The following is a 13612-nucleotide window of genomic DNA, read 5'->3' as shown; positions in this document are numbered from 1 at the left end:
ATGCATGATCTTACATTTGCAAAGCCAAAGATGTATTGGTGAAGGTATTTCTCCAGAAGTGTTGTGCTCTGTGTTGAGCCGCAGTGTACTGTCTGACTCCAGAGGTATAACACAGAAACTGGTTAGATATGTGGCTTACAATCTGGATGCATCCAGGCCTCCCTGGCCTGTTCCCACTGGCCATCCATCTCCAGTGAAGGCAGTTCTGCTCCAGCAGCAGCCCCAGAATAGAGACCCCCACAGCCAGCTGAACTCGCACCAACATGACTAACTGCTGACAGTACAAAGCCAAGGAGTTGAGAACTGTCACAGGTTCTTAACACAGGGTTAATATATTCTGTGGTTGGACAGTGTTGTGTAAAATGCCTTTTTTTTGTGTAACCCTGGATGAGTAAGTTCTGCTAAGCACCACGGTAATGTCACAATTCTACTTTTGTATACTGTATAAATTGACAAAATTAGATATATTACAACAAAATTTGTTGTTTGAGAATTGCGTGGTCCATAACAATTCAATATTATTAAAGATGTTAAATATTAGATTATTATTTACTAGTATTTAAAAAATAAAAAATAAAGTTTACTTTTTTGGGGGGGCACTTTCAGTGAATCATGTTGTGGATTGTTTTGCATGTTACATTTAAAGTTCATGTTTAGTCTCAGGGGTTAACCAGTGTACTCCTCTAGGAATCGTTGTTTGATGGAAGTCACTAAATTACCTTTTTATATATTGGTCACTAATTGGATGTGTGGTACTACGGCTGCAATACACAGGCAGCTCAATTAGAATTGTTCTTTTGACCAGTCACAGCAGATCTGATTGTTCAAAAGACCAATTAGTGAAGAATAAGATCAAAATTGGGCGGCCTGTCTAAATGCAGCATTTAGTGTATGGGTGAAATGCATTCTGAAGTGACAGGCTATTTTCTTACACTATATCCATCATTTGTCATTTGCTAATCTCTAAGTATATGGTAATAGTATAGCCAAGGGAAAATGTTGTTAGTCAGACCCAGCCTTATGTATCCTCCAGTGTTGAATGCCTCCATGTTGTGCTGCCGGGACAGTACTTTGCAGAATATAAAATAAAGACCCTGCACTGTCATCTAATTTTATGACATTTAAGTACATCATATGTACGTATTGGATTTTTTGGGTGTAAGTCTTATCCCATGTTGTTTTGATGCTGTTCCTAATGGTTACCACTAGAGAGCATACCTACCCTGTTTGGCTGCATTGCATTAGTGGAAACCAAGACTTTGGTCAGGGCAGACCTGATTGTAGTTACATGTTAGTTGCGACCGGGACAATTTTAGCTAACCCACTTCCTAACCTTAACCTCATTCTCCTAACTTGTTACGAAAAGTTGCTTCTGCTAGTCAAAACCGACAGATCTGGCCTAAGAATAGTCTTGGTTTCCATTAATGTGATACAGCCCCTGTTTGACAGAGTTTATAGACACATGATTCACGTGATTGGATGGGCTATTTACAGATAGGGTGTGTACAGCTGCAGCGATCAGTTAGCTGCACAGATAGCTGATGTTTAAAGTTAGTGAGGGAGATATAAGTCTCCTACTTCAGCGATTTTTGCAATTCGTTCCAGCCATTGGGTGCAGAGAACTGGAAGGAAAGGCGGCCAAAAGAGGTGTTGGCTTTGGGGATGACCAGTAAGATATACCTGCTGGAGCGCGGGCTACGGGTGGGTGTTGTTATGGTGACCAGTGAGCTGAGATAAGGCGGAGGTTTACCTAGCAGAGACTTATAGATGACCGGGAGCCAGTGGGTCTGGCAACCAGAGCATGCAGGTTGCAGTGGTGGGTTTTGGTGGTGGTGGGGCTTTGGTGACAACGGGTGGCACTGATAGATTGCATCCAGTTTGATGAGTAGAGTGTTGGAAGCTATTTTGTAAATGACATCACCGAAGTCGAGGATCGGTAGGGGAGTCAGTTTTACGAGGGTATGTTTGGCAGCATGAGTGGAGGCTTTGTTGCGAAATAGGAAGCCGATTCTAGATTTAATTTTGGATTGGAGATGTTTAATATGAGTCTGGAAGGAGAGTTTACAGTCTAGCCAGACAACTAGGTATTTGTAGTTGTCCAAATATTCTAAGTCAGAACCGTCCAGAGTAGTGATGCTAGTCGGGCAGGCAGGTGCGAGCAGCGATCGGTTGAAGAGCATGCATTTAGTTTTACTAGCGTTTAAGAGCAGTTGGAGACCACGGAAGGAGTGTGGTATTGCATTGAAGCTCGTTTGGAGGTTTGTTAACACAGTGTCCATAGACGGGCCAGATGTGTACAGAATGGTGTCGTCTGCGTAGAGGTGGATCAAAGTGTCACCCGCAGCAAGAGCGACATCGTTGATATGTACAGAGAAGAGAGTCCGCCCGAGAATTGAACCCTGTGGTACCCCCAGAGGTCTGGACAACTGGCCCTCCGATTTGACACACTGAACTCTATCTGAGAAGTAGTTGGTGAACCAGGCGAGGCAGTCATTTGAGAAACCAAGGCTGTTGAGTCTGCCAATGAGAATACGGTGATTGACGGAGTCGAAAGACTTGGCCAGGTCGATGAAGTACTGTGCTGTCAGAGTCGTTAAAGAACAGTGGGTTGGAGTCTGGCGCAGAGGGTTCGAATAAATGTATATTTATTCCCGGGAAAAATGGTCACGCCAATAAACATAAGGCGCATAAACTGAACGGCCCATACACAGGACCCCAAAAAAACGGAAAAACAAAATACCATCAAACATCCACAAACTAACAGAATAACAATCCAGCACAAACCTAGGCGGGCCTAACAGGCTTAAATAGACAAAAACAAGAAACACAATAAGGAACAGGTGCAACTAATAAGACCAAACGAACAGAAAAGGAAAAAGGGATCGGTGGTGGCTAGTAGACCTGCGACGACGACCACCGAGCGCCGCCCGAACAGGCAGGGGAGCCATCTTCGGTGGGAGTCGTGACATGTGCAGCCGTCTGTCTTTAATTAATGGCGGTTATGATATCGTTTAGTACCTTGAGCGTGGCTGAGGTGCACCCGTGACCAGCTCGGAAACCGGATTGCACAGTGGAGAAGGTACGATGGGATTCGAAATGGTCAGTGATCTGTTTCTTAACTTGGCTATTGAAGACTTTAGAAAGGCAGGGCAGGATGGATATAGGTCTGCAACAGTTTGGGTCTAAAGTGTCACCCCCTTTGAAGAGGGGGATGACCGCGGCAGCTTTCCAATCTTTAGGAATCTCGGACGATACGAAAGTGAGGTTGAACAGACTGGTAATAGAGGTTGCAACAATGGTGGGGGATATGGAATACACTATATATACAAAAGGAAGTGGACACGCCTTCAAATGATTGGATTTGGCTATTTCATCCAGACCCGTTGCTGACAGGTGCATAACTTCGAACTCTCAGCCATGCAATCTCCATAGACAAAGATTGGCAGTAGAATTGCCTTACTGAAGAGCTCAGTTACATTAAACGTGGCACTGTTATAGGATGCAACCTTTCCAATAAGTGAGTTTGTCAAATTTCTGCCCTGCTAGAGCTGCCCCGGTCAACTGTAAGTACAGTTAATGTGAAGTGGAAACGTCTAGGAGCAACAACGGCTCAGCCACTGAAGCGCATAAAAATCGTCTGTCCTCGGTTGCAACACTTACTACCGAGTTCCAAAAAGGCAACGTCAGCACACAAACTGTTCGTCAGGACCATGAAATGGGTTTCCATGGCAGAGCAAGCACACACAAGCCTAAGATCCCATTGCGCAATGCCAAGCGTAGGCTGGAGTGGTGTCAAGCTCGCCGCTATTGGACTCTGGAGCAGTGGAAACGTGTTCTCTGGAGTGATGAATCGCGCTTCACCATCTGGCAGTCCAACGGACGAATCTGGGTTTGGTGGAGGAGGAATAATGGTCTGGGGCTGTTTTTCATGGTTTGTGCTAAGTCCCTTAGTTCCAGTGAAGGGAAATCTTAACGCTACATCATACAATGACGTTCTAGACGATTCTGTGCTTCCAACTTTGTTGCAAAAGTTGGGAAGGCCCTTTCCTGTTTCAGCATGACAACTTTTATATTAACTAGGCAAGTCAGTTAACTACCTTATTCAGGGGCAGAACGACAGATTTTTACCTTGTCAGCTCGGGGATTCGATCTTGCAACCTTTCGGTTACTAGTCCAACGCTCTAACCACTAGGCTACCTGCCGCCCCTGTGCACAAAGCGAGGTCCATATAAAAATGGTTTGTTGAGATCGGTGTGGAAGAACTTGCCTGGCCTGCACAGAGCCCTGACCCCCGCAGCAAGCCCCCGCAGCATTGTTCCAACATCCAGTGGAAAGCCTTCCCAGAAGAGTGGAGGCTGTTATAGCAGCAAAGGGGGGACCAACTCCATATTAATGCCCATGATTTTGGAATAAGAGCATGGAATAAGATACTTCTGGTAATGTAGTGTACCTTTCCAAAACCCAAAATATTTTCAGCTGTTTGACGCTGGTGTACAAAAGTAATTTAAAAAAAGTAATAGACGCAAAAACGAAACTTAAGAATGGAAAGCATAGAAAGAGCGCACATTCAACAGATATACCGCTTCTTAGACTTGCTTTCAATGAGAATGACAGATCTATAATGCACGTCTATGTGAATTTGGTTGGGTCGCCCATACATTTACATATTGTAGCTTTACGCATGTTACACAATCATCATACTGCACTGTGGCATCATCATTTAACACAGCAGCTCAAAATAAATCACTTGAGGTTTAATTCAGTTGAATTGTTTTGCGATGTTTACTACTATGATTTACGCAATCGCACAACGCTCTCCTCAGGTCAATTGTCCTCTTGTAACTAATTAAGACACCTCGCTCATAATAGAATACGGACAGTTTTATAAGGTATTGACTTGCCTGCAGCCCGGCCTGAGCTAATCTTACTTGACCATTGACATAGGTTGGTTGGGTCACCATTGTTGTCAGATTGTGGTGATGATTGCAACAATGCAATTTACCAAAGTTCTTTGTAACAACATGTTAATACAATGTTGTGGATGAGGAATTACATTGTTACTACACAGGTATGGCCATTGCTTTACGTGTCAAGTGAAGCCTTGTGAAACTTTGTTGATTGTTTTCTGTGAGGATCACTGCAATCAATTAGGGTTAAATTATAGCTAATAACCTCATAACCTCTATTGTTTTAATTGCTACGGGGGTTAGAATCTGGATTATAAATAGGAGATAATTATAAAATGAGTTAGATTACCTCATTGACATGTCTCTCCAATCCCAATGTACCCATTTATCCAGCCTGGTCTCATAGACTACATGTAAAATGTAAATCCATGACACTCAAATTAACATATGTTACGGTTGGTATGGTTACATAAGATAGATGGTTACTTAATGCTCTGAGACCAGGTTGCAGCATCTGAAGAGTTGCCCTTTTTATTAGGTCAAACAGTTTGGGTGTATTTTATCTAGAATTGTAGGTCAAGTGGTTTCTATAATATAATAATAGTTCAAGTGAGACCTTCAGTGTGAGGGTGTTGGTGAATGGAGAAAGGTGGAGTCAGGCGCAGGACACAGTGATGAGTATAGTCCGACAGTTTACTCAAAAATGAAGAATAATATTCCAACACGGAAAACACAAAAATCCAAACCACAAGAACACGAACCCACATGACAAACAATAACGCACAAAACAGAGAGGGAAGCCAGATGGTTAAATAAGGAACATAATGGAATAGAAATCAGGTGTGTATAATGAAGACAAAACCAAACGAAAATGAAACATGGATCGGTGGCGATCCAACACCCTCGATGGAGGCGATGAAATTCCTGCAGTAATGATGGATCTAGGATGTCCTCCACCGGCACCCAGCATCTCTCCTCCGGACCGTACCCCTCCCACTCCACGAGGTACTGAAGGCCTCTCGCCCGACGTCTTGAGTCCATGATGGCTCGCACAGTATACCCTGGGGTCCCCTCGATGTCCAGAGGGGGTGGAGGAACCTCCCGCACCTCAGACTGCTGGAGCGGACCAGCCACCACCGACCTGAGGAGAGACACATGGAACAAGGGGTTAATACGGTAATCAGGGGGGAGTTGTAACCTATAACAAACCTCGTTCAATCTCCTCAGGACTTTAATTGGCCCCACAAACCGCGGACCCAGCTTCCGGCAGGGCAGGCGAAGGGGCAGGTTTCGGGTCGAGAGCCAGACTGCGGTGGCGGTCGGCACTCGCCTTCTGCCGCCTGATGGCCCCTATGTAGACGCACATGAGCAGCTTCCCATGTCGCCTCCGAGTGCTGAAACCATTCATCCACCGCAGGAGCCTCGATCTGGCTCTGATGCCACGGTGCCAGGACCGGCTGATAACCTAACACACACTGGAAAGGAGATAGGTTAGTGGAAGAGTGGTGAAGGGAGTTTTGGGCCATCTCCGCCCAGGGGATGAAAACCGACCACTCCCCCGGCCGGTCCTGGCAATAGGACCGCAGAAACCTACCCACATCCTGGTTGACTCTCTCCACCTGCCTGTTACTCTCGGGGTGAAAACCTGATGTGAGGCTGACCGAGACCCCCATACGTTCCATAAACGCCCTCCAGACTTTAGACGTGAATTGGGGACCCAGATCAGAAACTATATCCTCAGGCACCCCGTAGTGCCGGAATACGTGGGTGAACAGGGCCTCCGCAGTCTGTAGAGCCGTAGGGAGACCGGGCAAAGGAAGAAGACGGCAGGACTTAGAAAACCGATCCACAACCACCAGGATTGTGGTATTACCCCGCGACGGGGGAAGATCCGTCACAAAATCCACCGATAGGTGTGACCACGGTCGTTGTGGAACGGGAAGAGGCTGTAATTTCCCTCTGGGGAGGTGTCTAGGTGCCTTGCACTGGGCGCACACCGAGCAGGAGGAAACATAAACCCTCACGTCCTTAGCTAAAGTGGGCCACCAGTACTTCCCAGCAAGACAGCGCACTGTTCGACCGATGCCAGGATGACCAGAGGAGGGTGACGTATGGGCCCAACAGATCAAACGATCGCGGACATCAAACGGAACGTACAGACGCCCAACTGGACACTGTGGGGGAGGGGGATCTGTACGTGACGCCCGCTCGATGTCCGCGTCCACCTCCCATACCACCGGTGCCACCAGGCAAGAAGCTGGAATTATGGGAGTGGGATCCGCGGACCTCTCCTCCGTGTCATACATCCGGGACAGTGCGTCTGCCTTAACGTTCTGGGAACCTGGTCTGTAGGATAGAGTGAAAACAAAGCGGGTGAAAAACATGGCCCACCTCGCCTGGCGAGGATTCAGTCTCCTAGCTGCCCGAATGTACTCCAGATTGCGGTGGTCAGTCCAAATGAGGAAAGGGTGTCTAGCCCCCTCAAGCCAATGTCTCCACGCCTTCAGGGCCCTGACAACAGCCAACAGCTCCCGGTCCCCCACATCATAGTTTCGCTCCGCCGGGCTGAGCCTCTTCGAAAAGAAAGCACAGGGGCGGAGCTTTAGTGGCGTACCCGAGCGCTGAGACAGCACAGCCCCTATCCCAGCCTCGACTATGAACGCTAAGCAGGGATCAGGATGAGCCAGCACGGGAGCCGAGGTAAACAGAGCCTTCAGCTGACTAAATGCCCTGTCCGCCTCAGCTGACCACTGCAGCCGCACCGGTCCCCCCTTCAGCAAGGAGGTAATGGGAGCCGCTACCTGACCGAAACCCCGGATAAACCTCCGGTAGTAGTTGGCAAACCCTAAGAACCGCTGCACCTCCTTTACCGTGGTTGGAGTTGGCCAATTACGCACGGCTGAAATGCGGTTATTCTCCATCTCTACCCCTGACGCGGAAAAGCGGTACCCTATGAAAGAGATGGCCTGTTGGAAGAACAGACATTTCTTAGCCTTGACGTACAGGTCATGCTCCAACAGTCGACCAAGCACCCTACGCACCAGGGACACATGCTCGGCGCGTGTAGCGGAGTATATTAGAATATCATCTATATACACCACTACACCCCGTCCGTGCAGGTCCCTGAAAATCTCATCCACAAAGGATTGGAAGACTGATGGAGCATTCATTAACCCGTACGGCATGACGAGATATTCATAGTGCCCAGATGTGGTACTAAATGCCGTCTTCCACTCATCCCCCGCCTTAATATGTACCAGGTTGTACGCGCTCCTGAGGTCCAATTTTGTGTGCAATGACTCTGTCATACTGGCTATGAGAGGTAGTGGGTAACTGTATTTTATCGTGATTTGATTCAAACCTCGATAGTCAATACACGGGCGCAAACCTCCATCCTTCTTCTTCACAAAAAAGAAACTCGAGGAGACAGGTGAAATGGAAGGCCGAATGTATCCCTGTCCAAGAGATTCCCATAGACGCCGTCTCCTCCTGTGACAGAGGACACACGTGACTCTTGAGAAGTGCAGCGTCTACCAGGAGATTTATCGCACAATCCCCCTGTCGATGGGTGGTAATTGAGTCGCCTTCTTTTTACGGGGTAGGATCAGAGGTGCTGGGGGATGGAACTGACGGACCCCGATCCGGACGTCCGCGGGAGGCCAACAGGTTATCCAACCGGATGGATAGGTCTACCAGCTGGTCCAGGTTAAGGGTGGTGTCCCTGCAGGCTAGCTCCCTACGAACGTCCTCTCGTAAACTACACCTGTAGTGGTCGATCAGGGCCCGCTCATTCCATCCCGCGCCGGCGGCCAGAGTTCTAAAGTCCAGAGCGAACTCTTGAGCGCTCCTCATCCCCTGTCTTAAATGGAACAAGCGTTCCCCCGCCACTCTCCCTTCAGGTGGCTGATCGAAAACCGCCCGGAAGCGGCGGGCGAAATCTTCGTAGTTGTCCAACGTCGGGCCTTCCCTTCCCCAGATGGCGTTGGCCCAGACCAGTGCTTTTCCAGTCAGACAAGAGATGAGGGCGCTCACTCTCTCGCGTCCCGAGGGGGCCGGCTGAACAGCTGCCAGGTAGAGTTCCAGCTGGAGTAGGAACCCCTGGCACCCGGCAGCCGTTCCATTATACGCTCCCGGGAGCGAGAGCCGAATCCCACTGGATCCTGATGAAGGTGGTGTGGACATCTGGGTCGGTTGTTGTGGGAGCTGGAGAGGTGCTGATGGGTTGACCGGAAAACCCCCTCTCTCCCATCGTTCCATGGTTTGCAGCACGCGATCCATGGCTGTAATGAAGACAAAACCAAACACAAATGAAACATGGATCGGTGGTGACTAGAAAGCCGGTGACGTCGACCGCCGAACGCCGCCCGAACAAAGAGAGGGACCAACTTCGGCGGAAGTCGTGACATTCAGTGTTATTAATATCACATTAAGGGGCTGACTTGACCTGAAATGATGGATATCAATCAATCAATCAAATGTATTTATAAAGCCCTTTTTACATCAGCCAATGTCACAAAGTGCTGTACAGAAACCCAGCCTAAAACCCCAAACGGCAAGCAATGCAGATGTAGAAGCAAGATGTACCATTCTTATTCTTCCCGTCATAACTAGCACTCTTCCCATTGAGTTCACAGTTTAAAAATGACTGTACAGTCTAACACTTCATTATTAAGATCAGCCAGTGTCTGTGTTTCAGTAAATCATGCATTTCAAACAGCTAACTTAGCTGAAAGTATTCAAGATTCTATTTTGGGGGGTTTGTTCTAGGAACCCTTGATTACATTGCTTGCATTCAACACTTCTAATATACAGGGCCTCCCAACGGAACAAAGGGTCATGTAAAGTATGTTTCATGCTTTAACCTTATGCTCTGGGTCTGAATGAGTGAGTTGGCAAGCTGGGCCAGTGCGCATGGTGCCTTCTTGGGATTCAAGGCAAGGGAAGATGCAGCATATTAGCATAGTTTGCCAGTGCACAAGTTATGGTAATTTTTTGTCAGTATTATAAGGCACCGATGAGATCTAGAATGGTCATTTGGTTTGATTGTCAATGAGGTTGTCCAAGAGATTTACATTTAGGGTGGATGAGTGCAGAGCGTTGAGACTACTCTGCCAGGTCTTGGGTACCTTGGTCGGGCTTGAGAGTGAGCCCAGCCTTCCTGTTGAGGTAAGCTCAGTGCGGGAGAATGCATACATCATTGTTATCATGCAACAGCTCTTCAGTACTCATCTCTGTTATGCAGTGGCAACCCGTCATTCAGGGCAGGTGGGGCTCGTTTAGCTAAAAAAATATATATATATATATTATTAAACAAATGTTTTGCCTGTTTTACATGTTATTTTGGCATTCATACATGTCAACAACAATGTAAAAAATTGTGTTAATAAAGCTGCATACAAACTGCAGCTGTTTCAGCCTTGCTCAGTGCTTTCTGTGGTGGTGGGGCAGCCAGCGGTAAAATACGAAGCATAGGGGTTGCTAATGTTCTCTAGTTGCACCGTGATTGTCTCAGTGTTCTGTCACTCATGGGGACACTACGTCACCGCAGAATCTACGGGTAGAGCTCGAAAATTCAATCCCATTTGGGTGCTGCCATAGAGTTACAGTGGGAAACAAAGTATGTGAACCCTTTAGAATTACCTGGATTTCTGCATAAGTTGGTCATAAATTTTATCTGATCTTCATCTAAGTCACAACAATAGACAAACACAGTCTGCTTAAACTAATAACACACAATTATAATTTTTCATGTCTTTATTGAATACACCGTGTAAACATTCATAGTGCAGGTTGGAACAAGTATGTGAACAGGTTGACCCTCCTTTGGCAGCAATAACCTCAACCAAACGTTTTCTGTAGTTGTGGATCAGACCTAAACAACGGTCAGGAGGAATGTATTTTCTACCGTAGCATTGATTGGACAGATCATGTCAACATCATACTTTCAAAATCTTAGCTAGCAAGCTAGACAAGCAGTCATCGTCATGAATCAAGTCGACAATCTACTGGCAAATCCTTTTCAATCCTTGTCATATGAAGAGAAATGATAGATAAAATGTATCGGTGCTCATCGGACATTGGACATAAACATTACACAACAAGTTGAAATCACAAATTCAACAATGAGTGGTTTGGAACGAATCAGTGGCAAGAGTTGCAAAGCAATCACTAGCCTGCTATTCAGTGGAGTGGGTGTGTGGTCTTTAAGGGTCTCTTTTCCAAGCTTAAAAGGATAAACATTCAACACCACGGGCCAGAAAAGGTTGAATACATTGGCAATGTTGTCAATCCAGCATGATTTCTGCTGCGTTCAAAACAACTGGAAACAGGGAAATCATATACATATGCAACCAAGGTTAATCCTATTCCACCAAGTAGCCATCTCGTTATGGCTCGGATAACACTTTACATTAAGTTGCTCCTATACCTGCGCACTGTAATTACCACATTGTGCACTTGTGAAACAATAGCGGAAGTCCATAACGATGGCGCCCCCCAGGCACTTAACGCAAATCCTCGTTTTGTTAAATTCGCCGTAGTTTACGTTACTTTTTTGTACGGTCATTAGCACAGTATTATCCCAATTTTAGCTTCAAGACACCTGCAATTAGAACAACTGAAGAAGTAGCCTAGATTGTGCTGATTTATTGGCACATTGAACCATATCGCGTGCTCTAGATTTAAAAACTCAGTAGATAGTGCTAAAATAATTAAATGAGAGGGTTTACTCTGCCCAAAATCTGCCTATGTTAAGCAGATCCTTAATTATTAAGGCAAGTGATGAGTTTTGTATGGGGGGCAATGAGAGTGTACTGCTATTTTGATCTAACAGAACTTTCGTAAAGCTTAGGTTTTTAGGAGTGTACTGATAAGTGTGATGCACGTGACATCCTGGCATCTTTGAGAAAGAAAAAAAAACTTTATCGGAGTTGTCCCTGTTGAAATTCGAGACGGTCTAATCATATTCATGAGGCTAGCATCTCATTCTACATTGAATACAGGCGGTTGATGTCAACAACCCTCATCGATTATTCAAACAATGAGTTGTAACCTCTAATCCAAAGTGAGGTATATTTGTCTGGGAGCTTGACAGCCTGCCGTTCCGCTCTGTGGACAACGAATCCCGTTGTTAGGGCGGAGACACAAGCATCTCGTCATTACAGTATATCCAGTATCTCTGATGACCTCATATCTGAATTCTGCGATCTTTATGCATGTTCGCCATTGTTATTAGACAGAGCTACTGCATGAGAGCTACTTCATGTAAAGTGCTGCTTTTCCTTTTGTAAAGGGCATGCAATATGTGATATGCCAAATTTGCTAATCTGTCCATATTAAGATTTCCCCTAATGACAATCAACGCCTAGAGAAATGGAAAGTTTCAATGACAGTGCCCATGGCAACAGCATGAACTAAACCTGTAAACCAGCAAATTAAAGTCCTCAAGCCTGTGAAGCTAAATGGATGTTCTGTATTCACTCCCAGACCAGTTAACTCTTGCTTTAAACCAATATACTGACAGTTTGACAAGCTCAACGGCAATACAAGGATTACAAGCGTGTTTAATATGTTCAAATGTGTTAAAACGTGTTCTGACATTGAACAGGGACATAATAATTTTTGCTGAAATGATTGAATTAATGCTCAATGCATTGCAGTGAAAATGTATAGATGTATTTTTTAATAACATTAATTATTTCAAATTAACCTGTAAATGTTTGAAAATTACAATTAAAATATTGAAAAGAAAATTGATTGTATGCATTATGTTTCTTATTTATACCAATATTCTACTGTATTTTGCCTGCAATTACACATGACTGTGCATTGTTGCTGTGTTTGACATTGCTTTTACTTTGTCTTTGCATAGTGCTATGACAGGTTATCAAATTATCAACACCTGATGGAGATAAGCCTATGAAAGATGAATGTATAAGCCTGTGAAGGGTCAAGTCAAGGGCATGTATGAGCCGCCTCGTGCCCTTCACATCTACAATATGCTGTTTTATACAACAGGTGGGTCTAATCCTGAATGCTGATTGGTTAAAACCTCATTCCAGCCGGTGTCTATTCCACAAGTTACCTCCGGCTAAATCTATGACATTAAAATGCCTATTTACTCTGTTCCATCTAACTGCGCAATCTACTGTCCCATCAACCCAGCCAGGCAATTTATAAACTTGATCTCCACTATAAAAAGCATTTAGACATTATCTCACATTTCTTTAAGACTAACATTTCGTTTTCAACAGCGGAGATTTGTATCTCCGACATTTGCAACTTTGTTTCAATATTCAAATTCGATCGCCAGTTTTCGCATAGTAATGAACGTGTCAGGAGTCGAGATCAGACAGACAGACAGGCAGGCAGCGTTTCTCAGCCATTCGAAATCATGAATCAGCATCATTTTTATGGATATATACAAAGAAATGTCAATAGAAAACAGATCAAATGAATCAAAGTGCCGCTAGTTTGCAGTCTTTCCATCTTCACTTTGAAGTGATTATGTTAGCTGTGCTGTTGGCTAGCTCCTCTGAACAACAGTGTCCTGACGAGAGCACATTTTCAATGCCAGGTGAAATCGCTCATTGTTATGGATGTATCCAAATAAATATCACTAGAAAAAGCTTAAACAAATACAAATACAGCTACGTTGTTTTCTGGCTGCACTGTCTGACGTGACTGTAAATTAGCCGTAGTTAGCT

This window comes from Salvelinus namaycush, chromosome 16, assembly GCF_016432855.1.
Source record: "Salvelinus namaycush isolate Seneca chromosome 16, SaNama_1.0, whole genome shotgun sequence".
NCBI lineage: Eukaryota > Metazoa > Chordata > Actinopteri > Salmoniformes > Salmonidae > Salvelinus > Salvelinus namaycush.
This window is presented reverse-complemented; position numbering follows the sequence as displayed.